The sequence below is a fragment of the Octodon degus genome, unplaced genomic scaffold (assembly GCF_000260255.1).
Source record: "Octodon degus isolate 3935 unplaced genomic scaffold, OctDeg1.0 scaffold00089, whole genome shotgun sequence".
In the NCBI taxonomy this organism is placed as follows: Eukaryota; Metazoa; Chordata; class Mammalia; order Rodentia; family Octodontidae; genus Octodon; species Octodon degus.
Window position 1 is genome coordinate 10,269,468 of NW_004524665.1, and position 19,844 is coordinate 10,289,311.

Consider the following 19,844-nt stretch of genomic DNA (forward strand, 5'->3'; position numbering starts at 1 on the left):
CACACACACACACACACCTCTCTCTCTCTCTCTCTCTCTCTCTCTCTCTCTCTCTCTCTCTCTCTAAAAAGGGGTGACAAATAACAGTGGCAATTTAAGTTGAAAGCCAAACCCATTTTGATTATAAATTCAATCACGGTTCAAGTACTAAGATCACTGCACATTTCATGTGGTATAACATAAAGACATCATTATGATATTAAAGTCTATTACTCATTCATTTTGTCAAAGTTCAGGAAACCTTATTTTTGGAACTACCAGAAAGTGTCAAGGAAGCTACCAAGACCTCAGCCAGATACGTATACCAAGTGACACAAGGTGAACAGGGAGATACCCCTGAGAACAAGCAGGAGGCCCCAACCAACTCTTCAGACACTATACTTGAGAAGCTCCACTGACGCCTGCCACTAGTATTGTGGGCCCAATCATAGGCTATCCTAAAGGACAGCAAGATACCAGTCTCAGGGACACTTCCAGACAGGGCAACCCATGACATACACAAGGAACAGGGCCCAAGGAGCAGGAGAAAGGGAAACTACAGATACTTGCACACACTTGCAACCTTTAGGATCGGGAGCAGACAGACAAGGCAAACAGAAGTACACATCAGAGTCAATTTTCTTATAGGACTCCTAACACGTGCCAAGTTCTCAGTATGCCACAAGAGGCCAACTGAAAGCAAAAGCTAAATACTGTAGGAGCTAATGGATGCGATTTGATGGAAAAGAAAAGACCCTCCATCACCATTTCAGTCCTTCTACACCATGCTCTGCGTAAAGATCTGGTTTTAAAACAACATGCAGCAAGGAAAGAAATCAAGGGCTGGAAGTTTGTGACCCCCCCCCCCCCCCCTTCCTTCCACCTCAGCAGCATCTTCACCAGTTAGGCAATGCCTGTGGCCCCAGACATCCAAGGACAAGAAACTGAGGTTGGGCATGATAGCATCCACTTTGCACGTCCACATACTGGTCCAAAACCAAAAGCACTTTTCACAGGGTCAAGGGAAGATGAACCACCATTCTGTTGTCTAGCCGATGTAATAACACCTTTTTCTCCCTACACTTACTAGTCTGTAGAGGAACATAACAACCATGTCCAGGTACTATGCAAACTAAGGCTGGTCCCAGAATGAGTTTCCTGGCTCTTCCTGGACTTAGCTTGGTAAGTCCCACAACCCTGCTGAGAAAAGGTACAGGCCACAGAGGCAACAGAGGACTTTGGTCTCTGTGGCTGGCATGTCAGATCCTAGCATGAACAAGTATGTCAAAACAGAACACTTTTTTTGTTTGTTCAGAGAATCAAACCCAGGATGTTGTGTTTGCCAGGCACACACTGTGCCACTGAGCTATATCTTGGCCCCAAAAGAGAAGTCTTGTTTCAAAAGGAAAACAAATATATATTCTTTATATCAAATTTTCACGAAATGCTAATTTAAGCAATGCTATAGGACCACCAAATTTAAAATACTAAAAAATTTGGACAAAAAAAAAAAATTCATTTGTAATTTATTTGAAACACTTATAAATGCAGAGCAACATATATTGCTACAAAGCAAAACTGGCAAAGAGAATGTTACATATTTGATTTTACTCTAGCCAGAAAAATGCTGGTTGGAGTGTGCACTGCAATGATTTGAAAAGATGCTCAGAAGCCTGTGGTTCATCTCCAAGAACACAAAGGGAAGAAAAAAATCGATTTATAAGTTCTGCTCGTCCACCTCCATTAAGTAGGCAATACCATGAAGCAACATAGTTCCTAACAGGCAAATGGCAGGCAGTGCCATCCTTCTTTTAAAAAAAAAAACCAGTATTTTTTTTTCCCAAACCAGAACCACCAGATTTATTTAGTGTAACATTTCCTAGGATCTAGAGAGAAAGCTGTCAAAGAAAATCTAAGATATACACACAAGTGCCCACCCCCGTGAACTCAAGATATCCTAAATAAAAAATGTAAGAACAGTTCTGTTCAACATAAAAGTTATCTTTGTTTATGGAAGATGTTTTCACGTCCCATTCCACGTCCTCTTCCTCTTACAGCCACTTGAGCCTTCAGAATAGCAGCTTTTCGCCGGCCAGCTCCTGAGCCTTGGTTTTTATTTTTCATGCTCTTTAATATGGGTGCACTTTTCAGCATGTCAGGCAAAATCAGAAGGTGGATCTTGCTGCCCGGATGTGTACCTGCTCCAGCTTTGTCACTCAGTCATCCCTATACGTGACTGTGATGTTGGACATCTGGGAATTCATGTTGTCCTCCACTTCAGTGAACTTCCCCCAATATACTTCACCACTGTTTGTCTCACATGTCACAGTGTGGCCCTTGGCCTCATGCAGGATTTTAATCGGCACACCAACAGACATCTTGACAGGGAGAGTTCTTAATTCCTTTCTCACCAGTTGTGGTCTTCTATTTCTCCTTCTCCTCCTCTTTGGTGCGGGTAGCTAACAGAAGAGATATGATGGGGAAGGCGTGCAAAGGCAAATGAAACAGTAGTTTTTAGGGAGAAAGTTTAATAAGAGGGTAAAAGTTTTCCATTCTAGATGACAAGGAATCAGAAGTCACATACTGAGTAACTTCTCTCCAGAAAGAAAACAGAAGTAGCATTGTGGAGTAGCCCACTGCATAGGAAGGCAGTGTGTTCTGCATGAGGTCAGTATTAGAAAGGGTGCCTCTTCTAAAAGTTGCTGCCTGAATCTCAATTTCAAAACTAGCCAAATAATCCTCTTTAAAGCATGACTTTGAGGTCTCATTCTCCACCTGCACTCCCCCAACCCAGACCTATACTTGTTCTGGTATAGGTCTTGAGCCTTCTCCAGCTTCCACTCCCCAAGGCTTCTGCATGGCAACCTCTGTAGCAGCTCTGCTTCCTCTGGGCCTGCAAACTGTTAGGCTGGGCCACTCTGCAGGTGCTGCTGCCAATAAACCCACAGAGGACAGCCTTCTCTCCCCTAGGAACCCTGGGTGTGTGTGGGGGGACCTCAGCTACTTGTCCCTAACTACATGACTTTAGGTAGGGTCTCTGCTCACATCATCCTAACCCAAACTCAGCTGCCAGGGCCAAGTACTGGGCAGGACTGACACATGACACCTGCATATGACCCCTGTACAGCCAACAATACACAGAAAGTATTGAGAACAGCTTCTACAGAGGTGTAACACAGATAGACTTGTCTGGTCGCAGGGCGTTCTCTCCAGAAAAAAAGCAGAAGTAGCATTGGTCCAGCCAGCCAAGGCTGCCGTAAAGGATGGCTGCCTGCACGGACCAGCAATGTGTCCTGCAGGGGCATCAGGGGGTCCTTCAGCAGCTCAGCACTGTACAGTATCCTCTCACTTGGCAGAGCAAGGCCAAAACCACTACTCTCCAGCCTCAACGTAGGCCCCAGCCTCATTCACACACCCCAGAGGAGGGTGAGGGTCAGGAATTATGCTAATAATGCATCCAGGGAGACAGTTGAGCGGCATAAGCAACTGGCAAGCACAAGATCCTGAGTAAGATCCCAGGTACCACCAAAAAAAAAGAAAGAAAAAGAAAAAAGGATTTATGGTAATGAAGAACCAAGAATTTATGCTAATGAAGGTGGCCAGTACAGAAGTTGAACAAGAGAGAAGTAACATTTAACCTGACGCTTTTCACACCATCTACCTACACCTAACTAGTGAACAGTGACTAAGGACTCCAAACCCTGGACATGGGTTGGTCACACAGGAACACTGATCCAAGCAATCTGCATGTTGGCCATCTGTTAATCCAAATATATGCAAACCTTTGGACAAAAGCTGGTCCCTGAAGCCCCTCACTGATCAAGGCTACTCATTCAATGGTAGTTCAAAAACAGGAACCAAGGTCATCAAGGGTTCTGAACTATGAGAGCTATAAAGACAAGTGAGCAAACTCAGAGACTCAGCTTTCTTATCTTCCATGGAACAAACAAAAGTCCTGTTGGTCACAAACTGATTAAGAACAGGTCCAAACTAGGTGTGGTGTTGCATGCCTGAAATCCAATGCTCCTGAGGCTGAGGCAAGAGAGGACTGAGTTCACAGCCAGGCTAATACTGAATTCAAGGGTAGCCTAGATTACACCGTGAGATCCTTCTTAAAAAATAAATACAGCAAAAACTAAAACAAAACACAAACAGGCCCAGATCTTCACCCTCTTAGAGACCACATCCCCAACTGCATGAGTATCTCAGGCTTTTGCTGAGTTGGGGAGCAGGAACTAAGACACCTGGTAGTGCAAATACTCTCTCTTCTGTCCACCTCATGGGACTGTGAGATATCAACATAAAGGAGAGAGTGTTTCCAGAAACACTTAATGGAAAAGAATTCCTCCTGACTGCTCACACCACTTGCTAAACTTGGCTGCTGCCACACGCAAAAGACCGCTGTTCACGTCACCTATTCACACTAGACTCCTGAGGGAAGCTCTCCCTTACCACAGGGCCTGAGGTGGGACAGGAAGAGCCTACACTAACCCTGCTTTAGCTAACACTGCAGAAGTAATACCCTCGTACTATAGAGGGCTTGCTTAGTGGTGGCTGACCAAGGAACAGGACTTTTAACATAAACTATAAAAGACAACCCAACAAAACAAGGTAAAAATTGATGTCTTAGGATTCCATAAAAATATGAATCAACTCAACAAAACAAGGTAAAAATTGGCCATCTCCTAGGTTCCTTCCTGAAGTATCTCAAAAAATATTGTCTAATATTTTCCAGCTATCCTGTGCATAAATACATACCTTAAATAAAAATAGGAACTTGTTATAAGTTCATCCCCCTGCTATGTCCATTTCCATTTAAAAATAGGTCATGGCAGTCTTTCCAAGCTTTACACATATATTTATCTTATTTGTTAACCACATGTTGCTGATTGAGTGAACATAACTTAAGAAATTTCCTGTGGGTCTCTGACTTTTTCTTTTCTCAATATAAAAACTGCTGAAAGAAAATTCTGACCACTTGAGCCTAACCTCCTTAAGATAAAGTTCCTACAAACACAATTACATGGTAATGCACTGATTCATACTGTAGAGTAAAAGTGTCCTTCTAAAGATCTATAGTCACTACCTCTAATCTACCTCTCTCTGTCACCCCACAATTAAGGCAGTCACTTTCTTTTCTCTTCAGCTAAGTAAGGGAGAAATATGATTTTAATGGCAAATCTTTGATCATTAGTGAGACTTGAAATCTTGGTTACTTCACTAGGTATTTGAATTTCTTGACTGTGAAGCTTTTTTTTTTGCAGTATTGGGATTTGAAGTCAGGGTTATCATGCTGAGCTACACCCCTAGATCTTTTTATTTATTTTAGGGAAGGGTCTACAGGGTGTTCAGGGTCTCACTACTAGAATGGACTTATAGTGATCTGCCTGTTTACAGCCTCCCAAGAGCTGGGATTATAGGCACACACCACCATGCCCAGCCCAGTCACAACTGTATCTCTGGGTGCCCCCCCCGGGGGGGGGGTTGCACAGCAGGCCCAGGGATTGAATCCCTGGCCCCTGTGCCTGCTTACAGGCACTTTAATCTGCTGAGCTATTTGGCCAGCCCCTTACACCTTTTTAATGTTATTATTAGAGAAGGTCTTGCTACCCAGACAGGGAACTTGCAATATTGCCTCAGCCGTCTAGAATGATGGGATTATAGTCATGTATCACCACCCTGAAACTCCACCACATATGTATCTATCTATATCTATATCTATATCTATATCTATATCTATATCTATATAACAAAACATAATCCAATCAGTTGCTAGGCATGGTGGTGCATGCCTGTAACCCCAGCACTTGGGAGGCTAAAGTAGGAGAGTTTGAGGCCAACCTGGGCTACAACGTGAGTTCAAAGCCAGCCTGAACTGCATATAGCAAAATGCTGTCTAAAAAACAACAACAATGAAAACAAACCCAGTCAGTCAATAGAACAGTAGAAGAATTTTTTAATTTTTAATTTTAAAATATCTCTAATTTATTTGGTACAGGATCTCACAACACAGCTCGGACTTGTAGTGATCCTCCTGTCTCAGCCCACCCAGCACTGGGATTACAGGCATGTGCCACTAGTATGGTGTGCCCAGGGTTCTTGGATCCCCATGGCATGCGGTACCAAGGATCAAACTTGGGTCCTTGTGCTTGCCAGCCAGGTGGTTAGACCACTGAGCTATCTCCCCAACTGGAAAGTTTAGAATGCAAAACAAGTCTGAAAGATATGGAAATAAAACTCATGAGAAAATACTACTGAAAAGGATGGTGTAACTGAGGATACAGGTCATTGGCAGAGGAGTGCTTGCCGAGAGTGTAAAAGGCCCTGAGTGCAGTCCCTAATGCTGGGGAGGGAGGGTCATCTTCTTCCTCAACTACTCACACTGCAGACAAAATAGGCTGATGATCTGAGACTACTCCCCAAACCCTCTCAAAGTTCTGCTGGATTTGCAAACATTAATCCAGTCTGCTGTAGGAGAGCAACTCTCCAATAAGGTAATTTTGGTTGCAAGAGGTATAAAGCATATATTAAGTTCTGGGTGTGCTGATGCACAGCCCTCTGTAGGGGGTGATGGACTACAAGGACAGAGACAGGCAGTGAAATGCAGAGAGGCTGAAGGTGAAGGTATTGCCTCTGCTCTGTGACTCAATTCAATACCTACAAGACGATGTAAAGATGAACAATGTAAGACTAATAGACATCAATGAGAAGGAAGGAGTCAATACAAATGATGTAAAAAGAATATGGGCAGAAGTAATAGCAGACAACTTCCCAAATATGGGGCAACAATCTGACATTCATGTAACCGAAGCATATAGAATTCCAAATAACATCAACCCAATGAAAACCACACCCAGACATATAATAATCAAGATCCCAGAAATTCAGCATAGGAACAGTATACTAAAAGCCGTCAAAGAAAAGAAACATCACGTTTAAAGGAAAACCCATCAGAATAACGGCAGATTTATCTTCACAAACCATCAAGTCAAGAAGAGCATACAAAGAGGACAGATCTTTTCTTTCAGTCCTTTAATTAGTCTAGTTTTTTACACACTTGGTCCTTTTTTTCTTTCTAATGTGGAATAAGGTACTATTTAATTTTGTTCTTCCATAGCTAATATTTTTTATGTATATGCTTTAATGATTTTTTTCTTTACAATATGTTTTGGACAATTTCATTTTTATGCATCTTGGTATGATTTAAATTTCCTGTGCAAAAGGTTCATTTTTCTTGGAAATACAGTATTATAAGTTGAACTAAATTTAGAAATTTTAAATCTTTAAATATTTACTGCCTACTCCTGTCTACTTTGAGAATTCTAATTATTTAAATATAAGTTTCTTGGTTTTGACAGTGAACTATTATGACTAATCTGTAAATTTTCTTCATTTTTATTTTGGACAATTTTTATTGTTATATTCATTCATGTTTGTAAATAATTTATTTTCAATTTGCAGTCTATTAAAAAATTAAAATAAAAAAGACACAAAACACAAAAACTGAAGTAGAGATAATAACCTTAAAATAAAAAAGGGTTGGGGCCGGGGAGATGGCTCAGTGGAATATGCGCTTCCTTGGCAAGCGCAAAGGCATTCAATCCCCAGTTCCGCCAAAATAAATAAATAAATAAATAAATAAATAAATAAGTAAGTAAGTAAAGGCTACTAAGTAGAAAGAACTAAAAGGGTGGAATCCTGTATCAGCTATGGGAAGGCTTAAACAACCTGACTGAAAGGAGGAAAATATGGGTTAAGAAAGTAGTGGGAGTGGTGGTGAATGCCTGTAATCTCTGCTCTCAGGAGGCTGAGGCAGGAGGATCTCTGGGAGTTGAGGCCATCCTGGGCTACCTAAGCAGGTTGAAGGCCAGTCTGCACTACACAGCAAGATCTTGTCTCAAAAAACAACCTTAAAAAGCAGGGACGCAATGAGATTCACACCAAACTTTGCACAGTGGGGCACTGTCCCTCTCCTGCCTTGGCGAAAGGTTGTCATTTTTCTCAGGAAAGGGAAACAGAAATCTTTGAATCACAGCGGTGGGTGGGAGTCTATTCTGAAAAGAAGCAGTAAGCTCTTCTCTGTTAGTGCTGAGACTAAGCAAAGCTGCCAGGCACGGGGCTTGTCAACAGTTCTCTGGGGATACACGCAGAGGAAGCAGAGGGCTGCTATCCCAAGCAAAGTGAAAGCTGTAGTACACAGGGCATGATCACATACTCAAGAGTCCCTCTGACACACGAGCAGCCATGAAGATATGAATGGATAGATACCCCGGAAAAGGCTCTAACATGAAGGCCAAAACCCTATTTTAGTTAGTTTTCTCATTGCTGAGACAGAATACTCAACATTCAAAATTCAAGAAGGAAGTTTATTTACCTCAGTTTGCAGAGGTTTCAGTCCGTAACTGGCTGACTCCAAAGCAGGTTGCACATGGCAGAGGGGCAACTGTGCATGGTGGTGGAAGACAGTAAAAGCAACAAGAAAAGGGAGAGACAAAACTCTTTCTGTCCCTTATAGTGTAGCCAGCCTACTAAGGGTAGAGCAATGCCAATCCAGTCAGCAAATGAATGCAGCAATCACCCACCCTTAATCCTAACATTGCACCATGAATCAATTACACACTCTGGATTCAGTCACTCCTCAAAAGTTCCATCTAAAACTGCCTGAGGCTTTGAAGGGATATCCAGACAGAAACCATTAACACTCTCCAGTAGATGAAAAGCAGCCCAAAGGAACAGCAATGTAAAGGAAATAAAATTACCAAAAAATTCAATATCCAGAGACATATGAGGAGATACTGCCTCTACGAACCAAAAATAGGTTAATAAGGGTAAAGAGAAGGGAAAGGGATATGGAAAAAAATTAGTAGTGTTACCAACTCCCCACAATGAATGTAGTCATTACATAGTGCAAATATGTACTAATATAAAAATTAAACAGAGGTACAAAGCCTCAATACATAGGAATAAGTTTAAGAGACACGGCAATGTGAGGAATACAGTACTTAATGTCATACATTTCTAAATTGTTAAAAGTACATTTAAAATGCTTCACCAGAAAAAAAAAAAAAAAACTGGTGATAAATACATTATCTTGATCCGTTATGCCAAAACATATTCATAAATCACAGTATCACAGTTTGTAACTATGTAACTTGTCAATCTGTAATTTACAAAGACATATCAGAAGGAAGAAAATAGGGAAAAACAGTGACCTTTAGTCAAAAGGTCCATCCAGTAGTACAGAAAGAGAAAGTAAACGGGAAGAAATCAAACTAATAAATGAAGAAATAGACTAGTTTTGAAGAACATGTGTTTCCAAATAAGAGGTCCGAGAGTAGGCAACAGATGAAAAGACTCCAAAGCAATCTTATGCTTCATGTTGTGAGTTTCCAGACAGAAAGGCCAAAAGCTATAGTCAGGATGGCTGAAGAATTCTACAATGCTGGGACTGGGAAAAAGCAAAATCAGGTCCAAACTCTCAGTCAAGTACAAAGGGGAAAAAACCATTTTTGGACACAAAGGATCTGTGTTTCACCAAAATGAGAATAAAACCAAAACAGGAGGACATGTCTTCCAGAAAGCCAAGACTCAGAGAGAATACTGAGATTTGGAAGACAATTCCAGGTAAAGTCAAGATTACAAGAGGTTGGAGACACTGAAAAACACCAACTTCCAAACTTGTAGATACAAAGGACCTTTCTTGAAAGGAGACTTTAGACAACTAGTAAAAAATCTGGACCTCAATTCTAATAACAAATACAGAGAAAACTAAGCAAACAAAAACAAACAAGATTTTGTAATCTCAGGAGGGTGAGGCAGGAGGATTCCAGAGCAGCCTGGACTACATAAGCTAGTTTGAGGCAACCAGGAAGTATACAGCAAGACCCTATCTCAAAACAAAACAACAAACACACCCAAACAAGATTTGTAATACAAGAACATCAGCTAAAGTAATACTATTACACTATCTGGCCCAATTGTGCATGGCACTGTGTACACAACATACTTATGTACACTAAGACCTAAATACTGAACTGAATTAAGGATTTATCTTAGCTACTTTGGGCAGCCCTGAGTCTGTCAGTATAAAAAAGGCAAAGGAGTAAAACAAAGCTAGAAACTTCACATCTGCTCAGTGTCAAGTGAAGAAACAATATGTGAGACAAGGGTAGGAGATACAAATAAGTCAAGGAAACAAGCTCAGCATTGGAAACCAAGAATGGAATTCTATAAGAGGCTAAGGAGCATCCTCTGCAGGGAAGTAAATGTGACTGGGGGAAGGGCATCAGGACTTTTTTTGGTACTGGGGATTGAACTCATGACCTTATGCTTGCCAGGCAGGCACTTAAGCCGCTGAGCTATCTCCCCAGCCCTGTGACTTTTTCCTTACATGTCATTTGAAGATGATGACTATGAATTACATGAAGATACATTCTTTTTCGGGGGGGGGTGCAGAACAGGGGCTTGAACTCAGGCCCTTGTGCTTGCCAGGGAAGCGCTTATTCCACTGAGCCCCAAAAATATATTCCCTGGCCCCAAAATATATTCTTGATTTGAAAAAAATTTAATTTTAAAATTTATGAGGGTGCCAATAAAGAGTAAAGGAGGGGCAGGGGAGATGGCTCAGTAGAATAGGTGCTTGCCTGGCCAAGTGCAAGGGCCTAAATTCAATCCCCATTTCCACCAAAAATAAATAAGTAAATAAACAAATAGTAAAGGAGTACATATGGTCAGTACAGTCACCAGATTATTAACAGCAAATGTTAAAAGGATGACTAATACATTAGAGGATTCCCAGATTTGCCTCAGAACAGAAGCCTAGCTCATCTTAAGTGGTGCTCGAGGAACTGTGGAGAGCCTTGCAGAACAGCAGCCTACTAGAGCTTTCATCTTCAAAATGTCTCTAATTCTAGAAATTAACACAAAAAAACAGAAAATCAGTTTTTAAATGTCATACATACAAAGACTCCCTTTTCATTATTTTTCTTTTGGTTCCCAAATATTACGGTACTTCTGCAATTTAAGGGAAAATTCATTCTGACATCCTATACTGGTTGAGACTCTATGTCTGTTTCTCTTCTTGGTCAAAAATCTTTACATGCATCTTAGACTTTGTGCCACCAGAACTCAGCAACTAAGAGACAGCTGCATGCTGTCTTTGAGACTTTATTGCATAATGAAAAAAGGGAAATGATTCCCTACCACTGCTTGGCTTGGGAAGGATGTTCACACAAGAGGCCATGGCAACATGTATTCCAGAGTATGTATTCTGCTTAAGCCCTTTTAGTAAATAACTCCCTGTTGGGAGGCTCTAGTGGAGACCCACGAAAGAAGGTTAAGACATCATACTATAATAATTTAAAATTCTGCTCAAGTTAAATGTTTTAGGTGAGTCACTGAAGGACACGATGCCCTTATTCCATAGTCAATCAAACCCTCCACCCTCACAGCACTGGTAGTCCACCAAATTCTTATCTTGTTGCCATTTGCACCACTGGGTCTAGAGCACCCCATGCTGCCAACTCCACCTGTTAAAACTTATCTTTTAAACCCCAGTTCAAGAACACTTCTTCAGGAAGACACTCCAAGAAGTAACCACTGCCTCTTAACTCTACATCTTACACATATTTCCATTACTGCATTTATCACATTGGTTTTCTCTTAAAAGTGAATTTCCTAAACCACCAACTTCATGAAGTAAAAATCTTCCCGTTGCATCCTAAGAACTTAACAATGGCTGGTACTGGCAAGTTCCAATATATATTTTCTTTACATGTATATATGTGGGAAATAAAGCTGGAGCCTTCGCACTGAGTCACGTCCCCAGATCTTTAAATTTTGACACAGGGTCTCACTAAATTGCCAGGCTGAACTCTAAAGGGTGCTCCTCCCGTCTCACACTCCACCACACAAGGTAGAAGCCAATCATAAACCAAATACTATAAATTCTTCCATCAAGAGAATGGGAGAGGGGCTGGTGAGATGGCTCAGTGGTCTAAAGCACCTACTTAGAACAAGCTTAGCAAAACACAGGGACCACGGTTCAATCCCCCAGCACCACAAGCCAGCCAGCCCCGCCCCCTGGTGGGCTGAGCTGGCCACACACACACACAAACACACACACAAATAAAATTTTTAAAAAAAGAGAATGGGAGAAGCCAGCTGTCCATAAAAAGAGGGCGGTGACATGGAACTACTATCCTAGTCTTCCTCACACTTGATGTACTTTCTCCCAGGTGACCTTACTTTGATTCAACTGTGTTTGCCACACAGAATACAGTATCAAGAAAGTTTAAGGGGCTGGGGAGATAACTCAGTAGAATAAGCGCTTGCCTGACAAGCACAAGGGCCTGAGTTCTATCCCCAGTTCCGTCAAAAAAACCAAAAAAAACCAATGATCATTTCACTCTTTGGGCTGGGGAGAAGGCTTGGAGAATAAGCGCTTGCCTGGCAAACGCAAGGCCCTGGGTTCAATCTCCGGTTCAGCAAAAAAAAAAAAAAAAAAAAAAAAAGTTTAATCCTCATTGTGAGTTAAATGGCTTTCAGGAGTTGTTCCTGTCCCACTTTCTCCAAATCTAAGACTTTCAGTAGGTTAATAATGGTTGATGTTTCTGATCCAGGGAAGGGGGATATTCATATGCTGGCAGCTATTCTTAACCAAACAGGTACTTAAAAAAACACCACTTTCAGGTTTTCTACTGTATCTTGCACTTAAAAGTTTACCTCAGCGTTAAACCCTTCCAGTGTTCAACATTATCAAAATACAAACTTAAGCAAGCACTAGATTCTGTCCGTTGCTATACCACGTATACCTTCATGAGCTTACTATGTACTGCGGCCACCAACAACCTCAGACAAAATCCTGTCTTGTGCCTTAACCAGACTGAAAAGGTTTTCAGAGTCTGCTAAGAAAGCCACTGACTTTCCTCACACATCAAATAAAATGTGTGAAGTCATTTCCAGAGAAGTGTGGGACAGCTCAAGGGCAACTCTGTAAATGAAGATTACCACCTCCCCAAGTTCCTCCAGGCCTTTCCATTGACCGTTGAGCATTTTTAAAAATCAAAACACAAGTCGGTGGTCACTTTGGTTTGCAGAGTGCGCAGCCCCATGTCAAGTCTGACGCGCTTCCGTTGGGTGGGAGAGAGCACAAGGCAGCGACCATCAGCAGCACCTGACCCCTTCTCTTCGAGGGGCTACGCAAAACGCCTTCACAACACGCCCTGTGTCGGGGCGGCACCGCGCTCGTCACCCACGAGGGTCGCCAGAAGCGCTCTCTCCATTAGGCTATCTTAGGGAGGCTTCCTGGGGAGGGGCCTCGCGCCAGGCCCGCACGGGCGTTCTCGACCGCCTGCGGCCTAGGGGGGCCCGGGACGGAGGAAAGGACATCTGGCTGCGAGGCCGCGCCCGTCCGGTGAGGCCGCAACCGGGTACGGTACGCTCCCAACTCCGAGACGGCGCTGGGAGAGGCCTCACCTGGCGCCCCCGACCAGGAGGAGCGAGGCCGCACCGGCTCCGCCCTCCCCCACGGGCGCGGGCCGCCCGGCACCGGAAGGCCTCCTCCCCGGGGACCCACGCGACTCTATGGTGTGCGCTGGCGTGCTCCCGCGGGACCCGCGGGCAGCCAATCCCGGGGCGGCGACGTACCATCGAGACGGCCGCGGCGGCGGCCAGAGCGGCCCCGCCGGCGTTCGCCAGCCCCGAGCCGGCCCAGCACAGCGCTCGCAGCTCGGTGCTGCCGCCATCTTCCTGGAGGAGAGGTCCCGAGTCGAAAACCCCCTCCCTGTCTCCATTCGGCACTCTCCGCCACCTGCCCGCCCCGGCCGCCTCTTATCTTCTTGGTCACCTAACTTTCTGGTGAAGCGTCCTTTCCCCCACTGTAGTTACCCACAAGGCGAAGTATCTCATTACCTTTTCCAATCTTATTAGCGTGAAGAAGAAACCAGGCTCATAAGGTAGGAACTGTGGCGAAATATGGACAAGACGCCATCTTGGTAAAGGAGAAGAGGCAACGCTAGACCTACTCCCCCCCAGCCTCTATATGGCCAACCGCCGAGGGAGGGGCTCGGCACCTGCACGGACGCTAACCAGGGGGTGCGTCTGCGCCTGCGCGGTGGGAGTCGGCCCGAGCAGGGCGGAGACAGGCGGCGCAGCTAGGGCTAGGAATGAGTTGGCAGGGGGCGGTGCGCCGTGGTGACGTAATGTGCGTGCGGGGCGGGGCGGGCGCGTTAGCGGCGCGATTGTCCTCTTGTCTTTCCGGCGGCGCGTTGGTGAGTGTGTCTTGAGGTTCCCCGACCCCGTGGCGGCTGGAGCTGGAGGCCTGCCCTTCCTTGGGGAGTGTGGGTAGGACTCTCTCGCCGTAGCCCTCGGGCAGTGTTCTGTGGCTCTGTGGGTAGGCTGCGAGGGCGGGGCGGGCGTGGGGGAGGAGCGCCCGGATCCCGGAGCGAGCGGCGGGGCTAGCGCCCACCCGAGAGCGGCCGTGGAGCCGGTAACAGGGGCCGGCTCCTAATACCGGGCGTTGGGTCGTCGACCGCCGGCAGGCGTGGCGTTGTGGAGGGCGGCTGTGGTTCTGTGGCCATCTTGTCGTTCTAACGGTGCCGTTTTGTTCTGGGAAGGAGGACGGCGGGTCAGCCGCTCCGCGACGTTCGCAGGACTCTCCTGTCAGCTAGCCCGCCCCGGGGATAAGCCAGGGTAGAAAGGCCGTGCCTTGGCCGTCCGCTGCGGCTTTTTGCGGACTGTGGTGACGTTAGAGCCCGGGGGGCGGGTTAGTTCGCGGGGAGGGACTCTGGGCAGGGATGGTGGGAAGCAGTGGGCCTCAGCTCCGACGCGGCCATGCCCGGACAGCGCTTGGGCTTCTTTCTCTCTGGTCCCTTCTCGTCATTGCCATCTACTTTGCTTCTAATGCCAGCACTGACTAACCCAGAGCCCAGCCGAGATGAGCTGCTAGTTCAAACTGCTGTGGTCTTCCACACCACTAGCCTGTGCCCACACCCTGTATTTGCTCTGGAACGCCGTTAGATTGTCAAGTATTTCCTGAGTGGCCCAAGTCATTGTAATACTTACAGTAAATATTTAATGTTTTGGAGTAGTATTGGTCATCGTAAGCATGACCAATACTACAGTGGTGTAAAAATCATGAAAGCTGTTTTCTAATAGTTGTAATTTTAAGTTTATTATTTTTAGCGTTTAGTCTTGGTAGTTCCCATTCAGGAATTCTTTGTACCACCCCCATTATACTGGCAATATTTACCATTACATCTACTTTTGATACTCATTTTCTCCCATTTTTCACCATAGCTCAGAGTAAAGACCAAGAGCTTTTCTCTTGTTGATGGAAACAAGTTCTTGCTGTGCGCTATAGACTGGACTCACAGTTGGAAATTTCTTTTACTTTTGTCTCTAGGTGTCTCTAGGCAGGCCGTCATGCCCAGCTTTAAAAGCAAGAACATTTAAATCAGACCAGATCTCATTCTGATTTAGCAGGGTGTCCTAGGGAAACGAGGTGTTGTCTCCCTCTCATCGTTCATGAATATGATTCACGTCCCTTTATCCCAATTCTATGATAGAGAATTATAAAAGGGAAATTTGCCACCCCCCCAAGGGTTCACCACAACTCATTTGACCAAAGAATGAAGATGGGGTTGTTTAGCCTGTATTTATGCCACTCTATGTTAATGGTCATGCTTCACTATAGAAAGTACTTTGATTATGGGGTGCCCCAGACCCAGGTGAGAGGATTACATTTTATATTGTACATGTGCATTTTTCAAATTTGAAGAATCTGAATGAGAAAACATCTGAAGCATTTTGGCTAAGAGATTATGAAACTCAGAATTCTACATTGGGAGGCAGAATCATTTTGTGGGTTTGGGATATAAGATTAAAGTTTGTGTAGGAATGGTAGCTCCTAGTTACACATGAGTATCTCATTAATATAAATAGCACTCGCAAAACAAGTTTATAATGCCAAGGGTAGCTTTAGCTGTCATTTTTCATCTCATGAAAATTTGGTTCTAATGTGTATTGGAACGAGCATACTGTAGAATAAGGAAACTGGATCAAGGATAAAGAACAACTTTGACATTTGCAGTGATCACGATATAAAGGTAAAATTTTCTTTTCAGCACATTTTTGAGATTCAGGAGCTCTAATTGGTCAGTACTCAAGACTTAAAGTTAATTGCTTTCTTTTATGCTCTGTGATGCTGGATCAAGCATTTCTCAATGAAAACCAAGTACTTCAGAATTTCAGTTGTCCCCTTTCATTTTACTTTAGTTCATAACTTCAATTGTTAGGAAATCATTTTAGATCACAATTATATTTCAGGGAAAACTTATGAAACTAGGAAGTGGCAGGAAGAACTTGGTAAAATTAAAGCACAGTTGAATGAATGTCTTTTGAGAATTCAGATTCTTCTATTTTACTATACTTGTGCCTTAGGGGGTAGATCTTGGGAGGGAGACTGATGGGACTGAGTCACCTTTCTCCCCTCCGGGAACACCATCAGCCCTCAGTCATGGGTGTCCAAGGGGACAGACAGCACTCTCACGAAGTTACTCAGAGCCAACACAAGCCCTCACAGTGGACAGCATGGCTAAGAACCCCTTTTTCAATAATGCGTGGGTTCTGTTGAGGACCAAAGAGTCATTTCAGGATACTATGGCGGCACACTGTGTAGGTTTGAAATCTGATACATGAATTAACTGTTGAGTGCACCTTTTCCTCAATGTATCCTTGCATGTAAACTTGAAGGGTATTACCCAATCCTTTTTTTTTTTTTAATTTATTTTTATTTGTGTTTGGGGGGCAGCTCAGCCCACCAGGAGGCGTGGCTGGCTGGCACGTGGGGCTGGGGGATTGAACCGTGGTCCCTGTGCTTTGCTAAGCTTGTTCTAAATAGGTGCCTTAGACCACTGAGCCATCTCACCAGCCCCTACCCAAGCCTTTAAAAAAAAAAAAAAAAAAAAGGCATGTCTAAAGGTATTCCAGGTTTAACTGTAACTACTTAACGTTAACTTGGGGAAAATATGGTTTGATTTTTGGTGATCCAGATTTCTCCATTTCTGAATTTGTTACATGTTAAAAATTTCTTGCTCTGTTGTAAATGATATTTTAGCCTCGTTTTCATTCTTTTATATTGCTGTTATATAGAAACTTTTTTATGAGGAGTAATACTGAAGATTGATCCCAGGACTTTTACACTGAATTAATTTCCAGTCTTTTTTTTTTTTAATTTTGAGACAGGGTCTTTCTAAGTTAAGTTATCCAGGCTTGGCTCAAACTTGGAATTTTTCTGCCTCAGCCTCACAGAATGCTGGGATTGCATATGTGTACCACAGCACTCACAAAAATGTTTTGACTTTATCTTACTCTAAAATTGCCCCCTTTTTTGGACACAGTGTTACTGTTGTTCAGACTAGCCTCCAAGTCTTAGGCTCAAGTGGTCATCATCATCCAATAGCAGGAATGCAGATGGGTGCTACCGTGTCCAAATGAGTTGTTGGGTTTTGTTTTTTGTTTTTTTATGTTACTGGGGATTGAATTGAGAGCCTTCACACTGAGCTAGATCCCCAGTCCTTTTTTTTGAGACAACCTCTCACTTGATAGGTTTTTTTCACATAACTGGCAGAGCAGAGAAACGGCAGAAGGAAGAAGGGAAAGGGGCTTTATTTTTCCTTGAGGACTTAGGACAGAATGTGGGAAGGATGAGAATTCTCTGTCAGTTGGAACAAAGTGATGCTGAGGCTTTTGTGACCTTTTTCCGGGGCTGGAGTTTGGAGAGGATGTTTAGATATACCTGAGAAGTTGATTGGGAGTCCTCCCTGAGGCGGCGGGAAGGGCGGAATAAAATTATGTCCTGGGGCCGGGGAGATAGCTCAGTAGAATAAGCAGTTGCTTGGAAAGCTCAAGGACCTAAGTTCAATCCCCGGTTCTGACCAAAGAAAAAAAAAGAAGAAGAAAGAAAATTATGTCCTGGGCTAAGCTGGAGAAGAAGGGGGAGCTTGGTCTTGGTAAGATGGGCTTTTGTTTTAAGGACGTCGGCCATATTAGATGACCACCATGATGATTTTAGCAATTCATACTAGGCCAGAACCTATCATCAATAAGGTCCCCGACTGAGTTCAAACTTGTTATCCTGCCTCATCCTTTTAAGTGTTGGTATTATAGGAATGCACCATCATGCCTGGCTAGAATTCTTTATTTTTAAAGCCAAGGTATTTGTGTTTTCTGTGTATTCAGTCCTTGCAGCAAAAAAGTTTTTGTTTTTCTTCACTGTAGTCACTGAATTCACTTATGGTAGTATTAAATATTCATGGTGAAATTATCGTGTCTAGATTTTATTTGGTCCTGATTCAAATTTAAAAAAAAAACAAAACTCAGTTGAGAAATACAAATACTCAATGAGTATTTGGTTATATTAACTGACTAGTTTTTCCTAGATATGGTAGTGATTTTAGGAGCCATTTTTTTAGGATACATACTGTTCCTAATGAACTGTGTACCTCATTTTTTGTTTCTAAGTAGCTCATGGGCTACTGATATATCCCCTGACCCTGGCCTTTAGTTTCTTAACTGTTGAAATTGGATAATCCATGGTACATTGGGTTTTATTGCACTTTTGTGTTTGAAATTTTCTTAACTGCCTTAACATAATTATTGTAATGGACATTTATGCCTAATTGATTATAAATTAAGTTTACCGTTCTAGTTGTATTTAAGCACTTTGTTATTATTTTTGAGACAAAAGTTTCACTGTGTAGTTCAGACTGACCTTGAACTCGTCTACTTAGCTCAGGTTGGCCTCAAGCAGCAGTCTTTCTGCCTCAGCCTGTCCAGTGTCGGATGACTGGTGTGACCCATCATGCCTGGCATGAGCAGTTTATTCAGTGTTTGTTGCTGAGCTTTATTATGTACCTCATCAGCCCCTACTTACATTTCTTCTCTTTTAATTTGTTGTAATGGTTAGTATTGACAGATCTTTTGATAAATTTCTGAAATCCAAGTTACTAGCAAAGATTTTATTTAGACTTTTTGCCTTTAAGAGTATAACTGGCGCTGGGGAGGTGGCTCAGTAGAGTAAGACTTCCCTGGGAAGCACAAGGGCCTGAGTTCAATCCCTGGTTCTGCAAAAAAAAAAAATAAATAAATAAGAGTATAACTGATTTACAGTGTTTCTGCCCTTCATTACCTACTGAAGTAATTTTTTTTCTCTCACTTTATTGCTGGGGATGGAACCCAGAGCCTCATGCGTGATAGGCAAATACAGTACTGTACTCCTAAATTACCACCGCTCTCATTTAAGGAATGAATTTATTTGTTTTTGTTACTGATTTTTTTTTTTATTGTATTTTATGTTGGTACTACAAATTGAACTCAGGACCTTGCATTTGGCAGGCAGGTGCTTAAGCTGCTGAGCTCTCTCCCCAGTGTGAATTTCTTTCATTTATAATGACTGATAAAAAGTCATTAAGTTTCATCCCTGATTATTTGATTTAGGTGCTATTGATGTTGTGTTTTCTCTTGTTGCCTTTTCTAACTTTTTTTTTTTTTTTTGGCAGAACTGGGGATTGAACTCAGACCCTTGTGCTTGCCAGGCAAGTGCTTATTCTACTGAGCTATCTCCCTGCTTTTTCTAACTTTTGTTGGTTTGGTTAAGTTACTATTTTTCAGTTTGGATTAGCTTGATTAAGTTGGTTGTTTGGCTTACTTTGATTGTTCAGTTTAAGTGAAGTCAAGATATTAACTCTTGCTAAAATAACTCATACTCCATCTGTTGTCTTCCCTCTTCCTTTAGAAAGTTTTACTTCTCAGGGGCTGGAGAGATGGCTCAGTGGTCTAAAGCACCTACTTAGAACAAGCTTAGC

At 43.1% G+C, this 19,844-nt stretch overlaps 2 protein-coding genes and 1 pseudogene across 7 annotated transcripts in view; 1 reads left to right on the forward strand and 2 right to left on the reverse strand.

Moving 5' to 3' along the window:
- The window catches only part of Hdlbp (high density lipoprotein binding protein), a 71,804-nt gene extending 57,654 nt beyond the window's left edge, over positions 1-14,150 (reverse strand). The window contains exon 1 of the mRNA XM_004637367.3: positions 13,891-14,150. The gene's annotated coding sequence lies outside the window, so the exon portion shown is untranslated. The remainder of the gene's footprint in view (positions 1-13,890) is intronic.
- LOC101585354 lies at positions 1,881-2,560 on the reverse strand (annotated as a pseudogene).
- Sept2 (septin 2) overlaps positions 13,917-19,844 on the forward strand; it is a 35,902-nt gene continuing 29,974 nt past the window's right edge. For 3 of the 6 annotated variants that reach the window (XM_004637369.2, XM_023722234.1, XM_023722235.1), the window contains exon 1: positions 14,256-14,371. The gene's annotated coding sequence lies outside the window, so the exon portion shown is untranslated. Of the gene's footprint in view, positions 13,935-14,255; positions 14,372-14,764; positions 15,042-19,844 lie in introns of those variants that run through there. The other 3 variants (XM_023722233.1, XM_023722236.1, XM_023722232.1) reach the window with 3 other exon arrangements.